Source organism: Hemibagrus wyckioides, linkage group LG03 (assembly GCF_019097595.1).
Source record: "Hemibagrus wyckioides isolate EC202008001 linkage group LG03, SWU_Hwy_1.0, whole genome shotgun sequence".
Taxonomy (NCBI): Eukaryota; Metazoa; Chordata; class Actinopteri; order Siluriformes; family Bagridae; genus Hemibagrus; species Hemibagrus wyckioides.
The window spans coordinates 27036519-27053510 of record NC_080712.1 but is presented as its reverse complement, the minus strand read 5'-3'; positions in this window follow the sequence as shown (position 1 = coordinate 27053510).

Here is a 16992-nt window from a genome sequence, read left to right as displayed (position 1 = left end):
AAATGTGTGCTGGGATAGGCTCCAGCAGATCCCTGTGACCCTAATTAGGAATAAAGCGGGTATAGACAATGGATGGATGGATGAATGAATAAGCGTCGTTGTTGCCTTGTTATTCTTAAAAGAAAACCTGTGCAGTAATCAATATTGAGCGGTGGTAGCTCAAGTGGTTAAGGCTCTGGGTCGTTGACCGAAAGCTCAGGGTTCAAGCCCCAGCACTGCCATGCTGCCACTGTTGGGCCCTTGAGCAAGGCCCCCAACCCACCCTGCTCCAGGGGCGCTGTTTCATGGCTGACCCTGCGCTCTGACCCCAAAACCACTAAGGATGGGATATGCGAAGAAAGAATTTCACTGTGCAGTAATGTATATGTGACAAATAAAGGCAACTTAACTTATATGCGGCCTGAACAAGTACAAGAACCCCAGGTCTACATTTAGATTAGATTATCTACTAATTTTTTTGGCTGCACTGAGAGACAACCCAAAGGAAAGGCTTCCTTTCTAATTCTCATCACACAGCCTCAATCAAGTATAAATGCATGTATTTATTTGTATATGTATTTTCCGGGTCCAGCTGTAGTGCAAGCTTTTGCCCAACATGTGGAAATGGTTTGGTTTCAACTAAAAATTGTGGTTTGCTGGTGAGATAAATCCGTGTGTGTGTCAGAGCATGACATAGACCATCAATAATCTGCACTGTGGGAAGGAACGGGATCCCTAGAGCAGCAGCTACCTCTGAATGAAAGTGAACAGAGGAGCTAAATAAGGCTGGGGAGGAGGAAGGTGGATTAGATGTTTGAGGGGATGGGCAGGTTTGCGGTGGGGGCACACAGTAATCATTGTGAAATCCAGCAGAACACCTAAAGGGAGAGCCTAAAAGACTCTTTCAGAAAGAAAGATGAAGTGTTTACCAGAAACAAGCACTGGACCTTTACACACGGGATTGCGGGTCTATTTCTAGTGATGTCCTCCTGGTCATTGAAGTGTCTCTCCATCACTACTGTGTTGCTCTTTTAGTTTTTTATTTATTTAAAAAAAAAAAAACTATATTGCCTAACGTTTTACAATGTTTGGTTATGAGCCTGAGAAACATTTGTAAGGAGCAAGTGGCTGTAAATTCTGTGAACTTACCAGAGTGCACAGGCATCATTTTGTTGTTTAATGGTCTAGTTAATTTCATCTTCATTATTTGCATTCATCTTGTAAAACTTGGGTGCCAAACATCTTGCGCATGATTTTTATTCATTAGCAAAATTGAAACAAGGACATAAATCGTTTAGGACATCGTTTAGGTTTAAGTTATACCGTCCACCTATAAGGAGGAGATGTTAAACATTGCTTTTGTACGAGTCTAAAATTTGCATGTTTGCCACAGATTCATCTCTCATTCACAGTCCTCATTTGTGTAGTTTCCTAAAGCCCAGAGGCACAGAAGATCCTCTTCATATGCTTCACAAATCCTGGTACTAATGACTTGAAATTCCCTTCTACCTTTTTTTCACCCTACCACAGAAATCTCCTAAACAGAATAACGAATACACACGTACCAAAAAAAAAGTAAAAAATCCGAATTGTTACACGTACACCAGAAGTGCATGATATGACAAAAGCAACAGTATTTTATTTTATAATTCTCCAAATTAAAAGTTTTAGTCGCTACACTATCAGTGCAACTTAATCAGATATCCTCAACTCAAAGACAGTAATTGAATTTGAAAATCATATTAGGAATAAAGTGGATAATGACTTCTTTTCACATCACTTCTGTAGTTTAGCAATTATGTAGCTGTTCATAGCCAAGCATTTAATGATTTTTTTCAATCCAGGTAAAAGCGCTATCAATTTGAGTCTAAACAAACGCATGGGAATTAGAAAGCAATTTTTGGCAATTTGGGTTTCTACAAATGCATATCTATTTAAAATCCACTTTATAAAGTTGCTAAATCTAAAAAAGTTTTATTACTTTTTTAACTAAGTATATTACTAAGTATAAGGCATAATGCTCAAAGATACGTGATTCTCATGTTGTCCATATGGCTCCTCAAAGGTGTATTTTTTCCCCCCTTGGCACAGTCACCTCTGGCTGACACCATCCATCCATCCATCTATCTATCTCACCAAAAAAAACAACAAAATAACTCATGTTAATGTGGACTAAGCTTCGGTGCAATTTGACACCTGTTCACTCCTCTACCCAATAACAAAACCACATCAAACTCTCAGCATCCGAAAGTCATCAGCTGTTTATATATTTATGCTAACAGTTAATCAAGACACAGACCCTGGAGGTAGTCTAGCTTGTGTTGTATGATCCTAAGAAAGGCACATATCCAAGGTCATTAAACTGATCTGAAATCCCAAATAAAGTACAATTATAGCCTCTTATAAAACAATAAAATCTCTTGTAGATTGCTTTGTTTTAATGAATTAAAATTGAAGAAAGAATATTATGATTCACAAGGACATTACATGCATCATATACAGTGAGTTTTATACATATCTGGGCATTGACAAAAAGTTATTATTTTAGCTTTCAAAATACAAAATACTGAAGTTGCAATTAAATAATGAATATGAGCTCATCAGCTTTAATTTAAGGTATTTATGTCTAACAATTGCCCCAAAATTCTTAGACAGACTATCATTCATGAATTAAATGGACTTTTTTTAAATTTTTGGTTGTATGTAAGTCTTGAACCTGTAGCCATCAGTCTCTGGTGATGTTCTGGAAGGTCTTTACCTCAGCTGCCCTCAGGTCCTACTTTTGCATTCTGCTTCTCCTTCAAGCAAATAAAATGCTAAAATGCAAAACCATGCTCAACTAGATTCAGGTCAGGTGATTGACTTGGCCGTTATTAAACATGCCCCTGCCTCTTGGTCTTGGTTTGCTTTTGAATCATGCTTTAGTTCATTGCCCAGCAGCAGTGTGAGGTTCTGTCCAATGTGTTTTGAAACCATTGACGATCCAGTTCTATACATGTCAGAATTCATCCTGCTGCTTGTATCACCAGTCACAACATCTATAAATACATAGTAATGAGCTCCATGAGTAGTTCCTTCCCTTCTCCATACTCTTCTCTTTCCATTATTCTAGTACATATTGATCATCTCCTGTCTATTGGATGTTCTTCCAGAACTGTACAGTCTTCGGAATAAAATACTTTTTTTTTTGCTGTATTGGCCTTGGTTTAGAGGTTTACATATTGCAATAAACCCTCAGTATTTCTTTTAGTGATGTCTTTGACACATAAGTGTCTAGACATTACATTTGGTCATCTACAGCAGCTGTTCTCTGTAACTTTTCAGGTCTTTCTGCTTTCCCGAGCTCACCAGTGTGTTCTTTCTTCTTAAGAATATACAAAATAGTTGATCAGGCCACAGCTAAATGTTTCTGCTTTCTCTCTGAAGGATTTGTTTAAATTTTTTTTTTAGCCTAATGATCGCTTGCTTCACTTGCAGTGACAGCTCTTAGTGCCAAATGCAAATGAACACTTGAAATCCACTCTTGATCTTGTATCTGCTTAAGTGTAAGTGAAATAATGAGGGAGGAGAGAAAGAAAGAAAGAAAGGTGGGGGAAAAAAAAACACAAAAAAACAGAGGCAGCTTAAAAATTGGACCATGTATAAATGTGCTCCAAGATATCCACTGTTCACCTAATTAAAGCTAATGGTCTGCACTTTGAAATCCATCCATTTAATTTATGAATTATATATACACATTGTAATTTACCTTCGCCCCAAACAGACAATAGGAGAGCATTAGAACCACAAGCAGAATTTGGGGCAAAAATCTGTGGTCATGCATAAACAATATGTTCTTGGGGAAAAATGTTGAATGGTGCAAGAGCTTCCACTTTTATAAAGCAAGGACATGCTACATGACAAGACCATTTATCACTCGCTTGACAAGAACACGGGTGTTCAGGTCACCGCAACGATATTTCAAGGGTTAGAACTTCGAAAATTAGATGAGAGATGGCAGGTTTGCAGCTCAAATATATTACAGACTGAATTCACTGGCAATCCTGCTAATTTCATGGACAGAGATTTGAGGCTTTAAGGTTGGAAATTGATGGCATAAAATACATTGCTGAAGAGAGACAGTTCCTCTAAACAATTGTTTATGACCTTAACCTTCTTGTTTAGTGCTAATTCCTGCACTGACACTAATTTGTGGGTCATATTGACCCCAAGTGTTTTAAAATACGCCATAAATTACTAATTCAAAATGTTTTCTGTTTTTATTCTGTTGTCTCCTCACACGGTCCTTTCTGACTAACATTTTAAAACCCAATATTAGGACAAAATGTACCTTTTAATACATATTCTACATTTTATTTGTATACCTCTATATACATTTGTGCTCAAAAGTTTGCATACCAGGGGCGATTCTAGGATTTTCATTTAAGGGGGGCTCAGCCCCCAATGTTTACCAATAATGTAATAATGTTTACTAATAATAGTAAAAAAATAAATAAATGAATATATAAAATAAAGGTTTGACTAACAGGGTAGGACATTAAACTTATTGCAGCATTCCACTGTATTGCATAGATGTGTATAACATTTGAGTACTGAACAAGCCAAATACACGTCTTTCTGACACACACACACACACACACACACACACACACTCCTCTGATCCTCGCTCTGCGGATTGAAGATCACACTGAAAGATGGGGAAGAGCTGAAGTCTGCCACCGTTTTCATATGAAATTTAAAGTAGAAAATGTTAGGGGGGCTAAAGCCGCCCTAAAAATGGCCTAGCGACGCCCATGTTGCATACCCTGAAAGAAATTGGTAAACATAAATTACATTTATTTGGAAAATATGACTGATAATGCAAAAGATTTATTTCTTATTTAAGGATATCGGTCAGATGAAGTCATTAATCATCACATAGTTGTTTGACTCCTTTTTAAAACCTAATGATAACTGAAATCACCCACACAACCCTGATCAAAAGTTTACATATCCTTCAATGTTTGGCCACATTATAAACACACAGGTTGACACACAGAGGTTTAAATGGCTATTAATGGAAAATTTCCACAAATGTGAGTCATTGTAATTGTAATTAGTGTCTGTGCATCAATAGTCAGTGAGTTTCTCAGCACATGAGGTCATCAGCTGACTTGGCTGGATACTGCACCATGAAGAAGAACTTCCAGCTGATCTGCATAATAAGGTAGTTGAACTTTATAAAGCATGAAAAGGATAGAAAATGATCACTTGAAAATGCCAGTACTGTTCAAACTCTGATAAAGAGGTGGAAAATAAGCGGTTTTGTTGATACTAAGCCATGGTCAGGTAGATGAAAAAAAGATTTCACCCACTACTGCCAGAAGAATTGTTTGGGATGCAAAGAAAAACCCACAACTTCGAGAGAAACACAGGCTGCTCTGGATAAAAGTGGTGGTGGTGTTTCAAGGAGCACAATAAGGAGATACTTGAACACAAATGACCGGCATGGTTGAGTTGCCAGGAGAAAGCCATTACTTCGCCCATGCCACAAAAAGGCCCGCTTTCAGTATGCCAAACAGGAACTAGACAAACCTCACAGCTTCTGGAGCAGAGTCATTTGGAGTGATGAGACCAAAATTGAACTTTATAGTTACAACCATAAACGCTATGTTTGGAGAGGAGTCAGCAAGGCCTACGGTGAAAATTACACCATGCCCACTGTAAAGCATGGTGGTGGATCTCTTATTTTGTGGGGCCGTGTGAGCTCCAGTGGCAGGGGGAAGTTAGTCAAAATTGATAGCAGCATGTTATCAGAAAATAATGTCAGACAATTTGCATTCGACAGCACGAAAGCTGTGCATGGGAACATCATGGATGTTCCAGCATGACAATGATCCAAAGCACAAGGCCAAGTTGACCCTCCAATGGCTACAGCAAAAAACAGGTGAAGGTTCTGGAGTGGCCATCACGGTTTCCTGACCTCAATATCATTGAGCCACTTTGGGGAGATCTCAAACTTGCAGTTTGTGCAAAACAACCAGAATCTCATGCACAATTATTACAAAAGACTGCATGCCATCATTGATGCTAAAGGGGGCAATACACGATATTAAGAACTAAAGGTATGCAAACTTTTGAACAGGGATTATCTCCTCATTTTCTTTGTTGTTATGTTTTGTTTGATGATTGTGCCATTCTGTTATGCCTTACATATAAACTTGAGTCCTATAAGAAATTTATTTGATTTGGCCTTCTCACTCATGTTTTCTTTAAAATAAAAATGGTACACATCTTGCACAATCTCCCAAGGTGTGCAAACTTTTGCAAATATAAATAAAAGTAAAACAAAATCTCATTTTTACACCAGCAAAAATCACAACAATGAAATTTAAGAGCTTTGCGTTTTCAGTCTTTCACATTAATCAACATTTGTTAAGTCTTGAAGCAGATGAATTTATCAGATATTTAGAAAAATAACATTTTACATTTGCATCTCTCTTGGATTCTGCTGAACTCTGAATTTGGATAACTTATTGTGGGGGAAATCTATAAATGAGAGCGTGCGCACACACACTTTACAAAATGTTCTTGCTGACTTTGTAAATTTATATATATTACCTCTGCAAATGATGCCTTTTGATTTATGCTTGTAAAAATGTGTGCACTGTGTTTGTAACTACATTGCTGTGTCATTTGTCACAAATAGCTACTACCTTTCTTCCATACTAAAAGGTTTTCAGATATATTTAACAGTGAAAAGGACAAGGATAAAAAAATAAAATAAAAAAGCGCTCATGTTTGGCCAAAAAGGTAGAAATGATATTTACTTAATATGTTGCCCATATCAAGAGAGAGAGAGGTAAAACAAAACAAAAATAATATGCATAGCAAAAAGTTGAATCTCTTTTTTTCCTTCTATCTGAGGTAAAAAATGACCCCAGACATCATCGACTGGACCAAAATGTGTAAAGACATTTTGAAAATTCTAACACAACTTGTGGATGTTTATGAATTTATTTAGGAAAAGCTGAATAGGGTATATATAAATATATTTTTAAAAAAAATTTAAACGACTAAATTAGCATGATGAAGTGGGATAAATCTAAGGGCCAGACATTTTGAACCACCTCCTTCTCTTCTCCAGTTATGGGATGAACATCTAAAACTAATCCAAAGAAGCGGGCTGAGAACAGGTTTGTGAGAAAAAGAAAAAAAAATTAGGCCTAAGTGCATAGACGCACATCGCAAATGACTTCCAAAATTCTCACAGATTCACTGAAGCAGCAGACAGAACTATTACCTAATAACTAGAGCTTTCTACACAATCTCTGCAGACTCTACTACTGAAAAACCGGGTACTTAATCAGCATACAAGTGGGCGCCCAAACATCGATTTTTTTTTTTAATGGACTTTAGAGTGGAATTAACTTGCATTCGTTGAACGTTTAACTGAACAGTAAGGTTGTGTATAAGCACTGGTTGCTATGGAGAAGTCTGCCCACACAAAGGATGCTCTGCTGCACAAAACCGATCTCCATCAGAAAAATCAAACTGGATGACTGACTGCAACAGTACAGGACGCTTTAAAGGAAGACCCAATCAGCAGGTGAAGAGAGAAACAGGAAAATACCTCAAACGCAGAAGCTACATTGACACTCGTTATTATATCTCCCGAGATCTACTTCAGCAATGCCACATAGATCACCTATAACTACAAATATGTGGTGTTCAGAAATACTTGCAACTGTGGATCATTTACAGACTGAATACTGCATTATAGACATTTAGCAGCTGGACATTTACAGCCCAAGAGGTACACACAAACCAGTTTAGCACTAAACACAAGCTAAAACATGCCCTGTCACAAACAAGGGCTAGTCCAGAGTACACAATCCCAATCAGTCCTACATTATAAATGTTTACAATCCAAACGTATTTCAAAATCTCATGAATGAGTTTTTTTTTCCCTCCATTTTGTTTGTATTCTTCTCATTAATAATGAGAAAATCTATTATAAAAGATTTTTTTTCTTTTTGTTGTTTTTCAAAAGTCTTTTCTTGTTCCCAGAAGTCTTTCTTTCTTCTCTTCTGTACTGAAAGCATGGTAAAGTATAGAAATATAGGGGGGAAAAAAAAAACATTTCCACACCAAAACATGTACTTGTATGTTGTATATTTTATATATTTTATACCCTGCTTACACTATTAATAGATTTGATTACAGTAAGCTACTGCAATGGCTGTTTATGGTTATTTGCTCATTGCTGTCATGAGAATATTATATTGTACAGTAACATACAGTAATTGTCCGACACACTAAACAAATGGGATCTTGTCATATAAAGAGGTTTTTTTTGTATAAAGATTAATAGATTTAAGAATTTGGTCAATTTTCCATGTAGGAAAATTTAACTTGGGATGGTCACCTAAGTGTTCATAGTGACACAAGGTTGAGGGAACACGATTAGCTCGTTTGACTAGCTAACTGAAGAAAGAAACAAAATTAAGACATAACTTATGTTAAGCTTTTACTCTCTCACTAACATTACAATGATTTACTTCCGTGTAGGTTTGTCCGTGATGGGATGATCAGAATGCACTAAAGCAGGGACTACAAAATCTGACTAGTTGATGTTTGTAGCATTAAGATCAAGCCTTTTGTGGTAGTGTTGTGTTGCTTGTACCATAATCTGCTATACACAAATGTGTAAAAATGCCACGTTGCACACTTTGTACTTTATGTAGCAAGGACAACTACTTTCTGTCCTTAGCTCTGTGTTGTTTTGTAGCTATACATTATGCTGTTTTATGTAGCACCAGGGTTCTGGAGAAACGTTGTCTCATTTCACTAGGTACTGCGTCAGCTATATATGGTTGAAATGACAATAAAAGCTTCTTGACTTGACTTAAAAAAATAGCCGTCAGTCATTTTTATAAATAATTAAAGTGATAAGTGATAAAACTTCATAAACATATGTAATACATATATACACATACATATACAGCCAAAAAAAAAAAAAGAGACCACTGCAAAATAATCAGTTTCTTATGTTTTTTTCTTCCAGGTTCATGTATTGGTGAGATGAACAGTTTGATTTAATTTTTTGTGAACTGCTGACAATATTTCTCCTAAATTCAAAATATAACTATTGTTATTTAGAGTGTACATTTAAAGGAAATGACAACACATCAAAATAACCCAAGATCATGCAGTATTTGCAGAGCTTTCATAACTCTAATAAAACAAAATGTAAATAATTTGTAAACAAATTGTGTTAATGCTTTGGCTAAATAACCTTAAGAATTCAGTATTTGGTGGAATAACCTCGATTTACATGCGTTTTGGCTCCATGCTTTCCACCAGTTTCTCACATTGATGTTGGGGAACTTTATACCACTCTTTTTGCAAAAAAGCAAACAGCTCAGCTTTGCTTGATGGTTTGTGACCATACCTTGATTTTCTTATTTTATCATCACCTGCCTGTTTATAAATTAAATGTCAGATGTATGTTGATCAACTGCATATGTTTGTTTAGAGGGAATTTTGCGAGTAGCCAAAAAACTACATGAAAGATTAAATTATTGTATGCGCAAAAGTAAGTGAAGCCCGAGCTGCATTGGTAAAGTCAAGTGGGTAACAGATTCAGGTGAAACACATTTGGGTGCTTAATTAATCAGTTAAGCAGACCAATCAAATTAACATCCTTAGGGAAGTGGTTGGGCAACACTGATTAAAAGAGAGAGGAAACTAACCAAACCACTGTAGTGCCAAGGAGTCAAACAATGCCAAGAAGAAAGGAGATATCTGAGGACATCAGGAAGAATATGGTGACAGCCCATTTCCAAGAGATTCCAACTCCATCCATCCACCGTAAGACAAATCATCTACAAATAGAGGGCATTCAACATGACCACAACTCTGCCTAGAAGTGGACGCCCATCAAAACTATCAAGAAGCACCAGAAAAATAATAAATGAGGTAAAGGCCAACCCACACATCACCTCTAGAGTGTTACCGACCTCTCTGGCAGAAACTGGGGTAAATGTACAGGCGTCTACAATCAGACGAAAACTGAACATTTATGGGAGGGTTGCTAGAAAGAAGCCTCTGTTCTCAAAAAAGAACAAAGCTGCATGTTTACTTTGCAAAAAAGCATTTGGACAAACCAGAGGCCTTTTGGAAGTCCATTCTTTGGACAGATGAGTCCAAAATAGATTTATTTAGTCATAATCAAAGCTGCCAACACTGAGAAAAGCCAACACTGAATTCTAGGAAAAGAACCTCCTCCCAACAGTGAAGCATGGTGGTGGAAATGTGAAGGTCTGGGGCTGCTTTTCTGCCTCCGGGCCAGGGCGACTCCATATTATTCAGGGAAACTTGAATTCTCAGACCTATCAACAAATTCTTAAAGAGAATCTCCTGCCATCAGTCAGAGAGCTGAAGCTGGGCCAAAAATGGGTGATTCAACAAGACAACGACCCTAAGCATTCAAGCAAATCCACCAAGGAATGGCTTAAAAGAAAGAAGTTTCACACTCTCGATTGGCCTAGTCAGAGTCCGGATCTCAATCCAATTGAAATGTTGTGGCTAGACTTGAAGTGGGCGGTACATGCCAGGTGTCCTTCCAACCTCTCTCAGCTGGCTGAGTTCTGCAAGGAGGAGTGGGCAAAAATCCTGTGAGAGACTGGTCAGTGGTTACAGGAGACGTTTGGTCGAAGTAATATATATATATATACACACATATACACACACACACATTACATTTGTATCCAGAAATGTCTTTCCTGAAAATATATAAGATCATCTCTTTGTGGATCGGACATGCCAATTTTAATAAAATCATAATACTTGCTATTTTTAAATGAATCTATTGACTGAATGAAAGAATAAAGATTAAGATGACACTCAGACACAGAGCAGTTTTCTTACTTACAGAAAAGGTCACTGGATGAATCAGTATATTCAGTGTTTAATCACCTTCATTAGACAGTGACAGAGACAAGGTCACTGGGGTACAGTCCCTGAGATGAAGGGTGCTGTTTAAAATCAGTACTGTTTTACAGCCGATATTAAGAGACACTGGGTCAATCAAGACTTTATTCTTTCCTTAAAATTTCCATCTTATTAGAAATTCCTTTTAGTAGTTTCTCGAACGAAGAAGAAACTTAAAGCTCAGAACCAGTGCCACTTAGAACACCACTTACTACTAAAGTACATTTTGCTCTGGCCCCAGGTGTGTTGTTTTTACTGAATTTTATCCAAATTTGTCCAATGTCTATTCATATAGCTAAAATCAGTTCTCAATACTCCATGTTTTAGTAATTTTAGTGTGCTTGAAAGCTTTCTCTCGGTTAATAACTTGACTAATCAGTGATTATAGCAGGACGCTGTACACCGAACCACTCGAACCTTTTGGCACGTCGACTCAAAGTGCATTCTCTGCTACAGTACCGATTTATTCCTAATCTGATGCAATTTTTTTCCTTTTTAGCAATTATGGCTACCACTGACATGCTTCTGCATTTCCCACGCAAATCCACTTAGTATTTGAGGCAAATAGGTGAAGTGTCTGTTGTTGTTTTAAACTTATATTTAGATGCACTTTATTGGGCAGTAAATGTATTGTAAAAGCAAAAATTCCTGATAGATTTTGTATTTACGTTACATAATCGTGATGCCATTTGGATTACTGAGAACTTGAATGCCAGCTTTTAAAATACATAATGACATGAACACATTTTTAGGTTGTTAAATGGTATGGGCAAGTAAAGGTCAAGTGGCTTTATTCATATACAGCTGATATAGTACACAGTGAAACAAAACAACGTTCCTCTGGGACCAGGCTACTACATACAACACAGAACAGCGCGAGAAAATTGCGTGAGAACTGCACGTGCAAACAAGATTCAAGATTTCTCTTGTCTGTCATGTACACATTTATATTGAGTATACAATTTGCAATGAAATGAAAACCCAGCCACTTTTCCTTAGACTGCAAAAACAACAGAAAAATAAACACCTACATTTTAGAAATCATTTTAAAATGATTCATAGAAATAAGAAAGTATCAGAGGTAATAGAATGTGATGTGCAATATGTTACATATAGTAACAGTTCAGAATTAATGGAAAGTGATGTAACGTGCATGTGAGTTACATTTAGAACCAGGAATAGTGCAGAATTACACTTGAGTAAATGAGCCTTTATGGAATAAAGACAGTACAAAAACTATACTGTATGTCACAAAACAAAATTTTCCATAGTGTGAAACTTTCTTACACACACAGCCATTTTCTTTATGACTTACATATGACTACGGAGGAATTATTCAAATACACACGCTAGTTCAACACAAATTTATACACACACACGTGTAAATATGCGTACTAGGGTCATATTCAAAGTTACAAGTGCTTACTAAGACATTCATACCAAAATTGCTAGTAAGACAGAAAATCCGAAATTTATTAACCTTCTTGCTTGATATCATAGATAGCCAGTCAGACAGACATACATATTTAGTGTCATTGCATAGAACAGGTACATACCAACAAAATGTCGTTTAGCATCTACCAGAACTGCAACTAGTAGAAATTGCAGAAAGTGCACAAAATAAATGCAATGCAATGTGTGCATTATGTACAACAGTAAGCGAGATAATATACAGTGTGTAGTATACATACACTATATTGCCAAAAGTATTCGCTCAGCCATCCAAATAATCAGAATCAGGTGTTCCAATCACTTCCATGGCCACAGGTGTATAAAATCAAGCACCTAGGCATGCAGACTGTTTTTACAAACATTTGTGAAAGAATGGGTCGCTCTCAGGAGCTCAGTGAATTCCAGCGTGGAACTGTGATAGGATGCCACCTGTGCAACAAATCCAGTCGTGAAATTTCCTCGCTCCTAAATATTCCACAGTCAACTGTCAGCTGTATTATAAGAACATGGAAGTGTTTGGGAACGTCAGCAACTCAGCCACGAAGTGGTAGGCCACGTAAACTGACGGAGCGGGGTCAGCGGATGCTGAGGCGCATAGTGCGAAGAGGTCGCCAACTTTCTGCAGAGTCAATCGCTACAGACCTCCAAACTTCATGTGGCCTTCAGATAAGCTCAAGAACAGTGCGCAGAGAGCTTCATGGAATGGGTTTCCATGGCCGAGCAGCTGCATCCAAGCCATACATCACCAAGTGCAATGCAAAGCGTCGGATGCAGTGGTGTAAAGCACGCCGCCACTGGACTCTAGAGCAGTGGAGACGCGTTCTCTGGAGTGACGAATCGCGCTTCTCCATCTGGCAATCTGATGGACGAGTCTGGGTTTGGCAGTTGCCAGGAGAACGGTACTTCTCTGACTGCATTGTGCCAAGTGTAAAGTTTGGTGGAGGGGGGATTATGGTGTGGGGTTGTTTTTCAGGAGCTGGGTTTGGCCCCTTAGTTCCAGTGAAAGGAACTCTGAATGCTTCAGCATACCAAGACATTTTGGACAATTCCATGCTCCCAACTTTGTGGGAACAGTTTGGAGCTGGCCCCTTCCTCTTCCAACATGACTGTGCACCAGTGCACAAAGCAAGGTCCATAAAGACATGGATGACAGAGTCTGGTGTGGAGGAACTTGACTGGCCTGCACAGAGTCCTGACCTCAACCCGATAGAACACCTTTGGGATGAATTAGAGCGGAGACTGAGAGCCAGGCCTTCTCGTCCAACATCAGTGTGTGACCTCACAAATGCGCTTCTGGAAGAATGGTCAAAAATTCCCATAAACACACTCCTAAACCTTGTGGACAGCCTTCCCAGAAGAGTTGAAGCTGTTATAGCTGCAAAGGGTGGACCAACGTCATATTGAACCCTATGGATTAGGAATGGGATGTCACTTAAGTTCATATGCGAGTCAAGGCAGGTGAGCGAATACTTTTGGCAATATAGTGTATATAGAAATAATCTAGGGTAAGCAATGAATTTACAGCTATATACATATATAATCACATTGGGTTGTATGTCTTGGTGTTGTAGTTATTCTCAACAAAACATGAAATGCTGATTGAAGCCATAAATATACATAAATAGGACAGTTACATAATTAAATGTTGTCTCAGATCCCTTTTTTTGGTAGTCAAATAAAATGTGAATTAAATGAAAGCTGTAGCATATAAGTACACATCAGGTCATTTTATACGCTGCCAAATAATGAATAACATTTTCAATGATTGTGATAAACACAATTAGGGCTATTCAAACAGCAATATATTACAAAGTCCTAACAGACTTATTTGATTTATTTGACAGTTTGCCATCATCTCATTCGTATCTTCACTGGTTCCTTGATTTAATTTTATATGATACTTAAAATATAATAGCAATGTACTATAGCAAATGTACAAATGTACAATAGCAAATATAATAGCAAAACAGCTATTTTTGTATTTAGTCAACATTTTCAATGTCTCAGGCATTTCTATCAGAGAAATGAGAATCAATCAGTTACAAGATTTGACAGTAATGAGAGAGCTATTTACTTGTCCTAGCATAGCTGATGTTACTTAATAGTTAATAGAACTTTAAGCTTTAAGATTAATAATTGAATAATAAGCTAATTTGTCTATACCAAGTTTTGAGCCATGAATGTTTTCCCCATATATTTTCTTACATTTCAACATAAGCATGCCATTTTAACTCGATGAAATCCTTCAGTGTTGCTTCTCACACTAGAGTTCACACAGTTAAGCTGCATTCACACCATCAGTGATTATTTTTAGTCTCCTATTTCACATATGCATATGTTACTAACCTAAAAGTCAATGCTTTAGGTCATTGGCACTAAAGGTTTGTCTTCATGAATACTGGTAGACCTCAAGTGAGAATAAGTCTGTACTGTATATTTTATACAAACAGAGCTATAAAAATGTATATATTTTAATTCCATCAATAACTCTGTACTGTATTTAATCTTCTTTAATTTTTCAAATTGAAAGTGACCTGGACACTGGTCTGCTTTTTTTTTTTGTAATATAATGCTTTGTATCTTCTATGAGGAAGAGGATGTATTCCTTCTCAAGTCTGGTTCCTCTCAAGGCTTCTTCCTCATATCGTCTTGTAGTTTTCACTCATCGTCGTCACCTCTGGCTTGCTCATTAGACATAAATTTTATTATTTATATCCTGAATTTTTAGATTCCTGTCAAGCTACTGAACTGAGCACTGAATGCCAGTGTTCTGTACTTTAAAGCAATTATGTCTTCCACACACTGATTACTCCAAATGTCTAATTAACTTTCACAAAATAGATGATAGATGCATGAAGCTGATGGGAGAATGCTTGCTTCCCGGCTCTACTGTACAATCTTTTTTTTTCTGCTCTGGTGTATAGTCCACTATAGTCCATTTTTTCTTTGGGATTTTCTCCTTTTAAAAAACAAAAACAAAAACAAAACCCACAACTCTGTGGGAGTAGATGATAATGCAAGATACTGCAAGAGGGTTAAACGAGAGCACCTCATTCTGAGTGGCTTCCTCAACTCACCAGACAGATGGCAGAGGAGGCAACCAGATTCCAATTTACACATCAATGACTACTAGCGTTCCCATGCTCCCTCTTTAAGGAGGCAGACTTCAGCAAAGCGTTTTGCACACATGCGCTTTGACCTGAACTTTGCAGTCAGCAGTTTACCATGGCTACAGTACCTCTTAGAGAGGATTTGCTCTTTTATAAAAACACAGCTGTACACAATCAACCAATCGGACCACACAAAAGCTAGATCTTTATCAATAATATTGTGCGTGTTAGATCCTCCAGTGTTTTGGACGGTGTATTCTTTCTGATTGATGCGGCCACATGATCCATCTTGATAATCTCCTTCAAAACTTGTGGATTTTGTGCTAATTTCTGTTTTCACAAAATCTTACAAGACCTAGGGTTTTTATAATCCAACGATTCTAAACTCTGATCTTGAGTTGCTGTAATTAACTGTGTATGAAACCGTGCTTGGCCACTTTCTAAACATGTTCAACAAACTCCTTACTTTTTTTCTGCACCTTGATGTGGTATATTTGGAATAAAAGCAATGCAATTTTAACTGCAGTTAAATGTTTAGTGTTTGTACAGGACCAGGAATGTTGATCTCTGTTATACTTAAAATGCTTATAGAAATCCAGCAAGTTGAAATGCAGACACCTTTCTGGGGAATTGCATTAATGGTGAAGTGTCTTTGAGGCTGGAATTATACTTGGATTGTTGCTGTAGGGTATAATTGCAAAATGAAAAATAATTTGGAGGACAAACTTACTGCTTACAATATATGCATATACACACACTGTATATGCGCACATACATCTACAAAGCCTATTCACACTTCTAGCATCAAGGAGATGCCACAGGGCTGCAAAAGCAGAACAAGGCTTAAAAACAGTTTTTATCTTCAGGCCATCTGGCTTGTGAACGGTGCTTACCCACTACTTCTCCCTCCACCACTGCAGACAGTTGGCCCTCTGATCTTAAAAAGTGCCAAGTTTTACCTCTCTCCCCCTCACCCCCCCCCTCTCTGTCTCTCTCTCTCTCTTTACTTATCACACACTTGCAAATAAGAATACCATCATGGACCACTACAGTTTACCTAATGTTTACACTGCATACACTTTTTCTTATTTACAATGTGCACACAGACACACACAATCCTACTACAAGCTGAGATCTTTCAATGTTTGTAACAAGATGCTGGAGATCTTCTACCAGTCTGTGGTGCTATTTACTGTGTTGTGGTCTGCTGGGGGGCAGCATCAGTGCCAGGGATGCCAGCAGGATTAACAAGCTAATTTGGAAGGCGGGTTCTATCATTGGACACAAACTGGAGACGTTCGAGTCAGTGAGGAACAGGAGGTCACTGAACAAACTGCTCTCCATCATTGACAATCCATCTCACCCACTCTATAACAGACTACAGAGTCAGCGGAGCTCATTCTCCAAAAGACTCATTCAGATTCGTTGTTACAGAGAACCTTACAGGACATCATTCATACCATTTGCAATAACACTG